Below are 15,484 nucleotides of genomic sequence, written 5' to 3'. Positions count from 1 at the left end.
GTAGTCAATAAAGCAGAAGCCGATGTTTTTGTGGAACTCTCTTGCTTTTTCTAGATGTTGGCCATTTGATCTGTGGTTCCTCTGCCTTTTCTAAATCCAGCTTGAACATCTGGAAATTCTTGCTTCATATACTTTTGAAGCTTCACTTGGAGAATTTTTTTTTTTGCCTTTTTTTATTATTTTTTATTTTTTTAATTTTATTTTATTTTTAAACTTTACATAATTGTATTAGTTTTGCCAAATATCAAAATGAATCCGCCACAGGTATACATGTGTTCCCCATCCTAAACCCTCCTCCCTCCTCCCTCCCCATACCATCCCTCTGGGTCGTCCCAGTGCACTAGCCCCAAGCATCCTGTATCCTGCATCGAACCTGGACTGGCAACTCGTTTCATACATGATATTTTACATGTTTCAATGCCATTCTCCCAAATCTTCCCACCCTCTCCCTCTCCCACAGAGTCCATAAGACTGTTCTATACATCAGTGTCTCTTTTGCTGTCTCGTACACAGGGTTATTGTTACCATCTTTCTAAATTCCATATATATGCGTTAGTATACTGTATTGGTGTTTTTCTTTCTGGCTTACTTCACTCTGTATAATAGGCTCCCGTTTCATCCATCTCATTAGAACTGATTCAAATGTATTCTTTTTAATGGCTGAGTAATACTCCATTGTGTATATGTACCACAGCTTTCTTATCCATTCATCTGCTGATGGACATCTAGGTTGCTTCCATGTCCTGGCTATTATAAACAGTGCTGCGATGAACATTGGGGTACACGTGTCTCTTTCAATTCTGGTTTTCTCAGTGTGTATGCCCAGCAGTGGGATTGCTGGGTCATAAGGCAGTTCTATTTCCAGTTTTTTAAGGAATCTCCACACTGTTCTCCATAGTGGCTGTACTAGTTTGCATTCCCACCAACAGTGTAAGAGGGTTCCCTTTTCTCCACACCCTCTCCAGCTTTTATTACTTGTAGACTTTTGGATCACAGCCATTCTGACTGGTGTGAAATGGTACCTCATTGTGGTTTTGATTTGCATTTCTCTGATAATGAGTGATGTTGAGCATCTTTTCATGTGTTTGTTAGCCATCTCTATGTCTTCTTTGGAGAAATGTCTATTTAGTTCTTTGGCCCATTTTTTGATTGGGTCATTTATTTTTCTGGAGTTGAGCTATAGGAGTTGCTTCTATATTTTTTTGAGATTAGTTGTTTGTCAGTTGCTTCATTTGCTATTATTTTCTCCCATTCTGAAAGCTGTCTTTTCACCTTGCTAATAGTTTCCTTTGATGTGCAGAAGCTTTTAAGGTTAATTAGGTCCCATTTGTTTATTTTTGCTTTTATTTCCAATATTCTGGGAGGTGGGTCATAGAGGATCCTGCTGTGATGTACGTCAGAAAGTGTTTTGCCTATGTTCTCCTCTAGGAGTTTTATAGTTTCTGGTCTTACATTTAGATCTTTAATCCATTTTGAGTTTATTTTTGTGTATGGTGTTAGAAAGTGTTCTAGTTTCATTCTTTTACAAGTGGTTGACCAGATTTCCCAGCACCACTTGTTAAAGAGACCAATAGTATTCTTCACAGAGCTAGAACAAATAATTTCACAATTTGTATGGAAATACAAAAAACCTCGAATAGCCAAAGCGATCTTGAGAAAGAAGAATGGAACTGGAGGAATCAACCTACCTGACTTCAGGCTCTACTACAAAGCCACAGTTATCAAGACAGTATGGTACTGGCACAAAGACAGAAATATAGATCAATGGAACAAAATAGAAAGCCCAGAGATAAATCCACGCACCTATGGACACCTTATCTTTGACAAAGGAGGCAAGAATATACAATGGATTAAAAACACTTGGAGAATTTTGAGCATTACTTTGTTAGCATGTGAGATTAGTGCAATTGTACAGTAGTTTGAACATTCTTTGGCATTGTCCTTCTTTAGGATTGGAATGAAAACTGACCTTTTCCAGTCCTGTGGCCACTGCTGAGTTTTCCAAACTTGCTGGCATATTGAGTGCAGCACTTTCACAGCACCATCTTTTAGGACTTGAAATAGCTCAGCTGAATTCCGTTACCTCCACTAACTTTGTTCATAGTGATGCTTCCTAAGGCCCACTTGACCTCTCATTCCAGGATGTCTGGCTCTAGATCAGTAATCACACCATTGTGGTTATCTGGGTCATGAAGATCTTTTTTGTATAGTTCTTCTGTGTATTCTCGCCACCTCTTCTGAATATCTTCTGATTCTGCTAAGTCCATACCATTTCTATCCTTTATTGTGCCCATCTTTGCATGAAATGTTCCTTTGGTATCTCTAATTTTCTTGAAGAGATCTCTAGTCTTTCCCATTCCATTGTTTTCCTCTATTTCTTTGCATCAATCACTGAGAAAGGCTTTCTAATCTCACCTTGCTATTCTTTGGAACTCTGCATTCAGATGAGTATATCTTTCCTTTTCTCCTTTGCCTTTCACTTCTCTTCTTTTCTCAGCTATTTGTAAAGCCTCCTCAGACAACCATCTTACCTTTGTGCATTTCTTTTTCTTGGGGATGGTCTTGATCACTGCCTCCTACACAATGTCATGAACCTCCGTCCATAGTTCTTCAGGCACTCTGTCTATTAGATCTAATCCCTTTAGTCTATTTGTCACTTCTACTGTATAATCGTAAGGGATTTGATTTAGGTCATACCTGAATGGTTTAGTGGTTTTCCCTACTTTCTTCAATTTAAGTCTGAATTTTGTAATAAGGAGTTCATTATCTGAGCCACAGTCAGCGCCTGGTCTTGTTTTTGCTGACTGTATAGAGCTTCTCCATTTTCGACTGTGAAGAATATAATCAAACTGATTTCGGTATTGACCATCTGGTGATGTCCACCTGTAGAGTTTTCTCTTGTGTTGTTGGAAGAGGGTGTTTGCTATGACCAGTGTGTTCTCTTGGAAAAACTCTGTTAGCCTTTGCCCCGCTTCATTTTGTACTCCAAGGCCAAACTTGCCTGTTACTCCAGGTATCTCTTGATTTCCTACTTTTGCATTGTAGTCCCCTATAATGAAAAGGAAATCTTTTGGGGGTCTTAGTTCTAAAAAGCCTTGTAGGTCTTCACAGAACTATTCAACTTCAGCTTCTTCAGCATTACTGGTCGGGGCATAGACTTGGATTATTGTAATATTGAGTGTTTTGCCTTGGAAACGAACAGAGATCATTCTGTGATTTTTTTTTTTTTTTGCAAATCATTTTTTTAAATTTTATTTTATTTTTAAACTTTACATAATTGTATTAGTTTTGCCAAATATCAAAATGAATCCACCACAGGTATACATGTGTTCCCCATCCTGAACCCTCCTCCCTCCTCCCTCCCCATTCCATCCCTCTGGGTCGTCCCAGTGCACCAGCCCCAAGCATCCAGTATCGTGCATCGAACCTGGACTGGCAACTCGTTTCATGCATGATATTTTACATGTTTCAATGCCATTCTCCCAAATCTTCCCACCCTCTCCCTCTCTCACAGAGTCCATAAGACTGTTCTATACATAAGTCATTCTGTGATTTTTGAGATTGCATCCAGATATTGCATTTTGGACTCTTTTGTTGACTATGAGGGCTACTCCATTTCTTCTAAGGGATTCTTGCCCACAGTATTAGATATAATGGTCACTTAGCTCACGAAATTTTAAAACATCAGAATTACACAGATCCTTAAATGTCCTCTGGAGGCTCAGATGGTAAAGAATCTACCTGCAATGCAGGAAACATGGGTTCGATCCCTGAGTCGGGAACATCCGCAGGAGGAGGAGGAAATGGCTACCACTCCAGTATTCTTGCCTGGGAAATCCCATGGATAGAAGAGCCTGGTGGGCTACAGTCCATGGTGTCACAAAGAGTCAGACATGACTGACTGGACAAAGCTACAACTTAAAATTATTTTACCTTGTTGTTCTTCTAAGAAAGCTAGTCCATCAGTGGAGACACAGACATAGAGAACACACTTAAGAAAAGATGGGTGGAAAAGAAGGAGAGGGTGGAATGCATGAAGAAGGTAGTATAGAAACATACACTACCATATGTAAAATAGATAGCCAGTAGGAATTTACTGTGTGACTCAGGGCACTCAAACCAGGGCTGTGTAACAACCTAGAGGGGTGGGATGGGGAGGGAGATAGGAGGGAGGTTCAAGAGGGAGGAGACATGGGCAAACATATGGCTGATTCATGTTGATGTTTAGCAGAAACCAACAAAATATTGTATTGCAATTATCCTTCAATTAAAAATAAATAAATAAACTTTTTTTTTTTAAGAAATCTAGTCAAAGGAAGCCTCCAAAGTGAGAAGTCTTAAAATTTCATAGCAGCTGTTTCTCTTGGGAAGTTGGCCAGGGAGGCAGGCTGCTGACATGGCATGTGACCAGGACTAAGGACAGGTGTCAGCCGTGGTGAGTGTCAGGCAGTGGCTGGTTAAGACAAGTGGCCAGCGTGGAAGGAAGGCAGGGACCAGCCCAGAGGGATCTGAAGAGGGTGACCAGGCTGGAGGTCAGGAATAAGAGCAGGGTTCTTGTCGGGAGCCGCGTTAGGCATTACTGACAAAATGGAGGCACGGTCCCCAGCCCCCTCTCCTCATTCCGCAGGCAAGGATCCTGGGATGAAGGAGTTAGGCCTTGTAATTCTGACTTGTCTTTTCCTCTCCTCGGCTGAGTTGACTGAAAAGGAATATTAAGGTGCTTATTGTTCTTGAGAGGAGCATGAAAAGGCACAAAGCCTTCTTCAGTTGTGCTCAGAAAATAATTCATAAAGTTAATCATTGACATTGGTTTAAGGACTTTTACAAAAGAATGTTCCACGATGAGCACATAGGCCGTAGCTTGAGGCCATGGGAGGGATTGATATCTGAAGCCTATTTGTGAGGAGAATGTTTATGGCAAAGGAGTTTACTGAATTTAGGGCTTAGAAATAATTAAAATAGTTAGAAGTTAAAGATTTAAGGAATGTGGTAAAGTTAGCATATTTTACTATAGCTTATAGAAGTTAGGAATTTTTAGACACTATAGCTAGAAATGGAATGAAGCAGGGCAAAGGCTAATAGAGTTTTGCCAAGAAAATGCACTGGTCATAACAAACACCCTCCTCCAACAACACAAGAGAAGACTCTATACATGGACATCACCAGATGGTCAATACCGAAATCAGATCGATTATATTCTTTGCAGCCAAAGATGGAGAAGCTCTATACAGTCAGCAAAAACAAGACCAGGAGCTGACTGCGGCTCAGACCATGAACTCCTTATTGTCAAATTCAGACTTAAATTGAAGAAAGTAGGGAAAACCACTAGACCATTCAGGTATGACCTAAATCAAATCCCTTATGATTATACAGTGGAAGTGAGAAATAGATTTAAGGGCCTAGATCTGATAGATAGAATGCCTGATGAACTATGGAATGAAGTTCGTGACACTGTACAGGAGACAGGGATTAAGACCATCCCCATGGAAAAGAAATGCAAAAAAGCAAAATGGCTGTCTGGGGAGGCCTTACAAATAGCTGTAAAAAGAAGAGAAGCGAAAAGCAAAGGAGAAAAGGAAAGATATAAACATCTGAATGCAGAGTTCCAAAGAATAGCAAGAAGAGATAAAAAAAAAAAGCCTTCTTCAGCAATCAGTGCAAAGAAAAAGAGGAAAACAACAGAATGGGAAAGACTATAGATCTCTTCAAGAAAATCAGAGATACCAAAGGAACATTTCATGGAAAGATGGGCTCGATAAAGGACAGAAATGGTATGGACCTAACAGAAACAGAAGATATTACGAAGAGATGGCAAGAATACATAGAAGAACTGTACAAAAAAGATCTTCACGACCAAGATAATCACGATGGTGTGATCACTGACCTAGAGCCAGACATCCTGGAATGTGAAGTCAAGTGGGCCTTAGAAAGCATCACTACGAACAAAGCTAGTGGAGGTGATGGAATTCCAGTTGAGCTCTTTCAAATCCTGAAAGATGATGCTGTGAAAGTGCTGCCCTCAATATGCCAGCAAATTTGGAAAACTCAGCAGTGGCCACAGGACTGGAAAAGGTCAGTTTTCATTCCAATCTCAAAGAAAGGCAATGCCAAAGAATGCTCAAACTACTGCACAATTGCACTCATCTCACACGCTAGTAAAGTAATGCTCAAAATTCTCCAAGCCAGGCTTCAGCAATACATGAATCGTGAACTTCCAGATGTTCAAGCTGGTTTTAGAAAAGGCAGAGGAACCAGAAATAAAATTGCCAACATCCGCTGGATCACTGAAAAAGCAAAGAGAGTTCCAGAAAAAACATCTATTTCTGCTTTATTGACTATGCCAAAGCCTTTGACTGTGTGGATCACAATAAACTGTGGAAAATTCTGAAAGAGATGGGAATACCAGACCACCTGATCTGCCTCTTGAGAAATTTGTATGCAGGTCAGGAAGCAACAGTTAGAACTGGACATGGAACAACAGACTGGTTCCAAATAGGAAAAGGAGTACGTCAAGGCTGTATATTGTCACCCTGCTTATTTAACTTCTATGCAGAGTACATCATGAGAAACGCTGGACTGGAAGAAACACAAGCTGCAATCAAGATTGCCGGGAGAAATATCAATAACCTCAGATATGCAGATGACACCACCCTTATGGCAGAAAGTGAAGAGGAACTCAAAAGCCTCTTGATGAAAGTGAAAGTGGAGAGTGAAAAAGTTGGCTTAAAGCTCAACATTCAGAAAACAAAGATCATCGCATCCGGTCCCACCACTTCTTGGGAAATAGATGGGGAAACAGTGAAAACAGTGTCAGACTTTATTTTTCTGGGCTCCAAAATCACTTCAGATGGTGACTGCAGCCATGAAATTAAAAGACGCTTACTCCTTGAAAGGAAAATTATGACCAACCTAGATAGCATATTGAAAAGCAGAGACATTACTTTGCCAACAAAGGTCCGTCTAGTCAAGGCTATGGTTTTTCCTGTGGTCATGTATGGATGTGAGAGTTGGACTGTGAAGAAGGCTGAGCACCGAAGAATTAATGCTTTTGAACTGTGGTGTTGGAGAAGACTCTTGAGAGTCCCTTGGACTGCAAGGAGATCCAACCAGTCCATTCTGAAGGAGATCAGCCCTGGGATTTCTTTGGAAGGAATGATGCTAAAGCTGAAACTCCAGTACTTTGGCCACCTCATGCGAAGAGTTGACTCATTGGAAAAGACTCTGATGCTGGGAGGGATTGGGGGCAGGAGGAGAAGGGGACGACAGAGGATGAGATGGCTGGATGGCATCACTGACTGGATGGACGTGAGTCTGAATGAACTCTGGGAGTTTGTGATGGACATGAAGACCTGGCATGCTGAGATTCATGGGGTCGCAAAGAGTCGGACACAACTGAGCGACTGATCTGATCTGATCTGATCTGATAGCTAGAAACCTTTTTTAAGAGATAGTGAGCTCAGGATGTTAGGGGCAAACAGGATTTAGGAAGATAAGTAGTAAACTGAGGAATGTAGCATGAGCTACAATATAATCACAAGTTAACTATAGGACATTAGAGGAGGTAGATAATAGATGATAAGGCTGATTCCAAGAGAATCACTGAAACAAGAACTCTGTTTGAAGAGCAACAGTGATTTATGGAGATAATAAATCTGGAAGAGGGGGAACTGAAAATGTCAAACCTCTGGCCTAATGTTTTTGTAAAAGTATAAAAGAGAATCTTAAACTTGGAATAAACAGGCAGTCCATAGAAAACTGAGAGGCTGTCTCATTGGCCGACCCCGTCCATCTCTTCAGGTTGAATCCCTGGTTGCTGGAGTTGGACTCCGGCAGGTTCTCTCCATCATCAGACAGTATGGGAGCTCAGCCTTAGACTCACAAGTTCATGGTGGACATAAACCAACACCTGCCCCTTGATGTAGAAACTACCCTCCAGATTGATTTTGGAGGAATCAGAGTGGGGAATATGTATAGACCATAATCATGTAGTCAGTCAAGCCAAGGTGTCAGAAGGTTTTGGAGAGGATCACTGAATTGGCAAAGAACACAATGTAAAATATTTTGGCCTCAATGAAAACCAAACACAAAGATGAACAAATTGCATCTTTTATTTCCAGGGTTTCATAAAGTTCTCATGACACCCCCAGTGTGCAGTCCCCTTCTCAGAGTTCCCAGAAGCTGAGGTGACCTGCTTGCCTTCTTTCCTCCTCTGGTAGTATTCACAAACCTCCCCTCTCCTCCTTAGCCCCTCATCCCTCCCTGGTCATCAGGGAAGGGAACCATGAAGTCCCCTCTCTGTAGATCTGAAGCTACAGGTGATTACATCTTAGACAGGAATGAAAGCCCTTTTCATGGTGCACCATTTTGCCTCCCAAACACTGCCCCGACCTGTCAGCAAGTAGGTAACATACACTTCGGCATCTTATGTGTAAGAACCCCCGAGGTTTGGGTTGGTGGTCAGGAAAAGTCCACATCATTAAAGGAAATAATTATGATTTTTTAAATTTAAATTTATTTATTTTGATTGGAGGCTAATTACTTTACAATATTGTATTGGTTTTGCCATACATCAACATGAATCTGCCACGGGTGTACACGTGTTCCCCATCCTGAACCCCCCTCCCACCTCCCTCCCCGTATCATCCCTCTGGGCCATCCCAGTGCACCAGCTCCAAGCATCCTGTATCCTGCATCGAACCTGGACTGGCGATTCATTTCTTATATGATATTATACATGTTTCAATGCCATTCTCCCAAATCATCCCCCACCCCCCCACACTCCCCCCGCCCACCGCAGAGTCCAAAAGACTGTTCTATACATCTGTGTCTCTTTTGCTGTCTCACATACAGGGTTATCATTACCATCTTTCTAAATTCCATATATATGCGTTAGTATACTGTATTGGTGTTTTTCTTTCTGGCTTACTTCACTCTGTATAATAGGCTCCAGTTTCATCCACCTCATTAGAACTGATTCAAACGTATTCTTTTTAAGGGCTGAGTAATACTCCATTGTGTATATGTACCACAGCTTTCTTATCCATTCATCTGCTGATGGACATCTAGGTTGCTTCCATGTCCTGGCTATTATAAAAGTGTTGCGATGAACATTGGGGTACACGTGTCTCTTTCAATTCTGGTTTTCTCAGTGTGTATGCCCAGCAGTGGGATTGCTGGGTCATAAGGCAGTTCTATCTCCAGTTTTGTAAGGAATCTCCACACTGTTCTCCATAGTAGCTGTACTAGTTTGCATTCCCACCAACAGTGTAAGAGGGTTCCCTTTTTTCCACACCCTCTCCAGCATTTATTGCTTGTAGACTTTTGGATCACAGCCATTCTGACTGGTGTGAAATGGTACCTCATTGTGGTTTTGATTTGCATTTCTCTGATAATGAGTGATGTTGAGCATCTTCTCATGTGTTTGTTAGCCATCTGGATGTCTTCTTTGGAGAAATGTCTATTTAGTTCTTCGGCCCATTTTTTGATTGGGTTGTTTATTTTTCTGGAATTGAGCTGCAGGAGTTGCTTATATATTTTTGAGATTAGTTGTTTGTCAGTTGCTTCATTTGCTATTATTTTCTCCCCTTCTGAAGGTTGTCTTTTCACCTTGCTTATAGTTTCCTTTGTTGCACAGAAGCTTTTAATTTTAATTAGGTCCCATTTGTTTATCTTTGCTTTTACTTCCAATATTCTGGGAGGTGGGTCATAGAGGATCCTGCTGTGATGTATGTCGGAGAGTGTTTTGCCTATGTTCTCCTCTAGCAGTTTTATAGTTTCTGGTCTTACATTTAGATCTTTAATCCATTTTGAGTTTATTTTGGTGTATGGTGTTAGAAAGTGTTCTAGTTTCATTCTTTTTTTTTTTTTTTTTTACAAGTGATTGACCAGTTTTCCCAGCACCACTTGTTAAAGAGATTGTCTTTTCTCCATTGTATATGCTTGCCTCCTTTGTCAAAGATAAGGTATCCATAGGTGCGTGGATTTATCTCTGGGCTTTGTATTTTGTTCCATTGATCTATATTTCTGTCTTTGTGCCAGTACCATACTGTCTTGATGACTTTGGCATTGTAGTAGAGCCTTAAGCCAGGCAGGTTGATTCCTCCAGTTCCATTCTTCTTTCTCAAGATTGCTTTGGCTATTTGAGGTTTTTTGTATTTCCATACAAATTATGAAATTATTTGTTCTAGCTCTGTGAAAAATACCGTTGGTAGCTTGATAGGGATTGCATTGAATCTATAGATTGTTTTGGGTAGTATATTCATTTTCACTATATTGATTCTTCCGATCCATGAACATGGTATATTTCTCCATCTATTAGTGTCCTCTTTGATTTCTTTCACCAGTGTTTTATCGTTTTTAAATCAATGTGATATTCTTTGATAAATATCTTCCCCATGAAACTAGCATCATCTGAGCACTTAGAAGTGTGTACTGAATAAACACGTGCAATAGTTGAAATCAGGTGAGCTTAGACACTCAGCTGGTCTATCACTGGTTTTAATGCTCCCAGCCACTGGAGGGAGCTATTACCACTGCCCACTTGAAAATGGTTCTGAACACACAGTTCAGTTCAGTTGCTCAGTCATGTCTGACTCTTTGTGACCCCATGGACTGCAGCACGCCAGGCCTCCCTGTCCTTCACCATCTCCCAGAGTTTGTTCAAACTCATGTCCATTGAGTCAGTGATACCATCCAACCGTCTCATCCCCTGTTGTCCCCTTCTCCTCCTGCCTTCAATCTTTCCCAGCATCAGGGTTTTTTCCAATGAGTCAGTTCTTCAAATCAGGTGGCCAAAGTATTGGAGTTTCAGCTTCAACATCAGCCGTTTCAATGAATATTCAGGACTGATTTCATTTAGTCCTGAATGGACTGGTTGGATATCCTTGCAGTCCAAGGGACTCTCAAGAGTCTTCTCCAACACCACAGTTCAAAAGCATCAATTCTTCTGCACTCAACTTTCTTTATAGTCCAACTCTCACATTCATACATGACTACTGGACACACAGGAATGGTGTTTAACACACAAATGAAAGGTTTGGGGAAAATGGTCAACCCTAAATATGGTCTATAAGTCTACTTATCAGAGATGCACCAAGGTCATACTCTTGGTTTCTACCTCCTACTGTAGCCAGCTGAGATGTCACCACTAGAGGAAGCCAGGAGAAGAGCACACAGGACTCAGTACTAGATCCTTGTGAATCTGTAATTCTTTCAGAATAAAAGGTTAAAATATGTTTGTATTCCTTGTCATGAACAGTGTGGCTGTATACATGTGCTCAGTCACTCAGTCGTGTCCAGCTCTTTCTAACACCATGGACTGTAGCCTGCGAGGCTGCTCTGTCCGTGGAGTTTTGCATGCAAGAATACTGGAGTGGGTTGCCATTTCCTTCTCCAGGGATCTTCCCCACCCCAGGCTCAAATCCTCATCTCCTGAATTACAGGTGGATTCTTCACCACTGCGCTACCTGGGAAGCAATGGTTTATACCAGGATACAAATTCTCATTTTGTTCTCCCTGCTACCCAAAATAAGAGTTACTGTCTTCCCCACACAAAAAAGGAGACAGCCACATACTTGTTCTTGTTCCCCACCTGCTGGGAAGAAGTTACCAACTGTGCTTTTCAAAACCCTGGGCTGAGAGAGGTGAGGAGGCTAGATGATCCCTGTGAAAAAAGTCCTTGGAGTTTAGGACTTGGAGCTGAGAAGATGGAAGCAGCCAGATTCAAGAGAGAAGGAGGTGGATGTTCCAGGTGGTGCCAGGACTTACCTGATGCAAAAGCTGAGTCAGGGACCCTTGGGGCATCGGGACAGCACCTGGACATGATGCTCGGGGAAGCATCAACTGTGGTCAGAGGGCTGGTCACTGTGAGAGGCATGGCCATGTCCAGCCAGGGCAGAGGGCCTAACCCATGCTGAGGGACCAGCATTAACAGTTTCCAATGGGCTTCAGGAAACCCACATCACAGCAGGACCACCATAAAGAACCAGGGCCCTCTTGCCTCCAGTCACCCCTGAAGACCCCAGGATGACTCTTAAGTCCCTGGAGAGGAGTGGGTCTCTGAAATGCTTCACCTAGATTGAATTTCCTGCCTTCCAGAAGTGGAGGCATGAAGCAGATAATATTATGTCTAGAGAAATCAATGACGGTCCACGACCACAAGTTTTAAAAAACTAAACCTAGATTTAGCAGCAGCAGCAGCAGCCCACAAATCCAATGTTATTTAAATCCCTCACGGAGTGTTGGTTAGAAAAGGAAGTGCAGGGAGCCGCTGTTTAGTTACAACAGACTTAGCGAAAGCTAAGAATCCATGAGATCTCCCTAAGATGGTTTCAACAGAGCCAGGGTTTGCACCTAAAAGCCTTGGATTTATCTGAATTGTGATATCTAGAAGAACCTACTACATGTGACTGGTACTTTAAAAATCCATGTTACAAAGGTAGAACACAGTGATCTAATTGGCCTTTCTGCTCATCACAGATAAGCCTGTGTAAGCCTGGGTGCACAGCTGGGAAAGACATGATGACAAAGAGCTGAGACAGCCATCTCAACCTTGAAAAACAACCCCAACCAGAAAAGCAGACAGAAAGCTCTTGAAGCACAAAATGCAATCATTCTAAATATCAGATCGCTTTTGTCTCTGTTTAAAATTTTAATCAAGTTTTCTATGCATTCAATCCCAAAGCTAATGATGTTATTATGTCATTTTTAATGTTCTCTGACAGATTATGGTTTTCTCCCTTATTTAACTGAATTACAGTAAGTCATAGGGCATGCATCGCTTGTTAAATGAGAAAAAGTCAAAATCTTTCTTTATGTAGAATGAAAAATTTTTAGTCACTCAATCTTGTCCAACTCTTTCCGACCCCATGGACTGCAGCCCACCAGGCTCCTCCATCCATGGGATTTTCCAGGCAAGAGTACTGGAGTGGGGTGCCATTGCCTTCTCCAATCTAAACCACTGGACTAGAATAAATATTATTAAAGAATTGATAGTTAACATTGATGTTAATTAATTATTAACATTAATTCATCTAAAATAAAAATGTCTTCTAAATTTAGTCATTCCTTCACCACAGCCCACGCAAAAATACCAAAACAATGTTTTTATTTCCTATGGGGATCCACAAGATTGCAATTTATTTCACAAAGTGCTCACAATTTTAGAAAATATTAACAAGAAAATCCCCAGGCTGAATGGCTTATCACTTCACTGAACTAACCGGCCCAGCAACTGAGAAGCTGGGAAGTTGAAGCCAGCAGGCTCTGGCCTCAAGATGCTGTCTTCCTCTTAGGTCTCATGAGAGAAAGGGTGTGGGGTGTAATGTTTCTTTTCTTTGTTTCTCTGCCTTAAAAAGAGAAAACTGAATTTCAATGTATAAATCAATAATTCTGTACCAGTTTTAGGCAATCCATGCAAAGTCAGATTATAAAATGCTTTTAAAGATTTTTATAATCTCCAAGATAATTAAATGGTCACTCCATTTCATGTTAAATTGATTATTTCTGAATTATACAGGCAGCCATGATACCCCACCTAACTTCTAAGCAAAGACTGAAGAAGATTTGGTCTTTCTTCAAAACAGAAATGTCAAAGGGTCTTAAATTATCAACACTGAAATAGCAGTGTTGAAACATAAGGGAATTTACTGCCCTGGTTCCTCCCAAATTTAAATTCCTTGAGATAAAGATAAACTGATGCCATCTCACATTTTCCATAGCAAGGCATCAGTCTTGGCCCCTTTCCCAGTCACAGTCTCTTTGCTGGGAACAAGGGTCCAACGATCAAGAGCTGTTCACACCTCTCCTGGAATCAATAAATAGGGACAAAAGCAAACCACTGGGCTTTGGTAAATAATCTTTTCTACAATTGGCCCAAAGCAGAAACCCACTGAAATCCTCCTGATTTCTACCCTGCCCATTCAGGCTCCCTTGGCACCAGGGTCTCTCCTTTGCCTGGCTTCCCAGCCACATTTTCAGAATTTCTTGAATAAGTAGCCCATCTGACCCCTCATTATCTTAGCTTGGCGCTTCCAGAACCACAATCTCCACTTGGCCCTTTACTCTGCAGCCCCTGCATTGGAACCTTTTAGAGGTAGCCTTGCATCAGCTGGGTTCTGCAGTTCCTCTGATTGGCCTCAAATTGGAAGCCTCAAATCCCTCCCCCCAGCCCCTCTATCCTCAGCTCCTGTTGGCTTCCCACAAATCCTCTTGCTGGAGTATGTCAACTACAAATCATATGTCATCTACCTCTACAAGGATTAACCGTGAGCCACTGCAGCTGCTGACCTTCAGCACTCCCAGAAAGGAGTTCAGGGTGGAGATCAGGAACAAAGCCCTCTGTGCCCTGGGAGGAAGTGGCAGAACAAGTCCTCGGATAGATATTTTCAGGCCTAGATTTTATGAGCCCAATTCTTGCACCTCCTCATATCTAGAAAAGCACCAAAATCCTTCATGGTGATGACTGCTTCTCAAGACTACCAGAAACCTTCTGCAGAATATATAAGCGTGATTGCATTTACCCCTCCTTCACAAAGACCATATATACTGACCTTCCCCTTACCTCTTTGAAGCGGTTTCTCAGAGCTAACTGAAATGATGTCTCCCAAGCTATAGTCCTCATTTTGCCCAAATAAAGCTTAATTCAAAACTCTCACAATGTGCATTTTTTTGTCCATATATTTTATTCATTTTATATTTAATGATACATTCCTTAGTTAAAATTATAAAACATTGCACACTTGCTTGTTAGAGTAACAATGTGTTATTAAAAGATTAGTAGCATTTAGATAAATGGGAGAAGGAAATGGCAACCCACTCCAGTGTTCTTGCCTGGAGAATCCCAGGGACGGGGGAGCCTGGTGGGCCGCCGTCTCTGGGGTCACACAGCATCGGACACGACTGAAGCGACTTAGCAGCAGCAGCAGCAGATAAATTGAGGTTGATAAACTTGTGGCCTTAGGAAACATCACTACAAACAAAGCTAGTGGAGGTGATGGATTTCCAGTTGAGCTATTTCAAATCCTAAAAGATGATGCTGTGAAAGTTCTGCACTCAATATGCCAGCAAATTTGGAAATCTCAGCAGTGGCCACAGGACTGGAAAAGGTCGGTTTTCATTCCAATTGCAAAGAAAGACAATGCCGAAGAATGCACAAACTACCACACAATTGCACCCATCTCCCATTCTAGTAAAGTAATGCTCAAAATTCTCCAAGCCAGGCTTCAGCAATACATGAACTGTGAACTTCCAGATACTCAAGCTGGTTTTAGAAAAGGCAGAGGAACCAGAGATCAAATTGCCAAAATCTGCTGGATCATCAAAAAAGCAAGAGAGTTCCAGAAAAACATCTATTTCTGCTTTATTGACTATGCCAAAGCCTTTGACTGTGTGGACCACAATAAACTGTGGAAAATTCTGGAAGAGATGGAAATACCAGACCACCTGACCTGCCTCTTTTTTTTTTTTCAACAAGTATGATAGGAAT

At 41.4% G+C, this 15,484-nt stretch overlaps 1 protein-coding gene across 3 annotated transcripts in view; it reads right to left on the bottom strand.

The window, feature by feature from the left end:
- The window catches only part of SH3BGR (SH3 domain binding glutamate rich protein), a 77,614-nt gene that overhangs the window by 16,074 nt on the left and 46,056 nt on the right, over positions 1–15,484 (bottom strand). The gene's annotated exons all lie outside the window — the stretch shown is intronic.

The sequence above is a fragment of the Bubalus kerabau genome, chromosome 2 (assembly GCF_029407905.1).
Source record: "Bubalus kerabau isolate K-KA32 ecotype Philippines breed swamp buffalo chromosome 2, PCC_UOA_SB_1v2, whole genome shotgun sequence".
NCBI classification, from domain to species: domain Eukaryota; kingdom Metazoa; phylum Chordata; class Mammalia; order Artiodactyla; family Bovidae; genus Bubalus; species Bubalus kerabau.
This window is presented reverse-complemented; position numbering and strand designations above follow the sequence as displayed.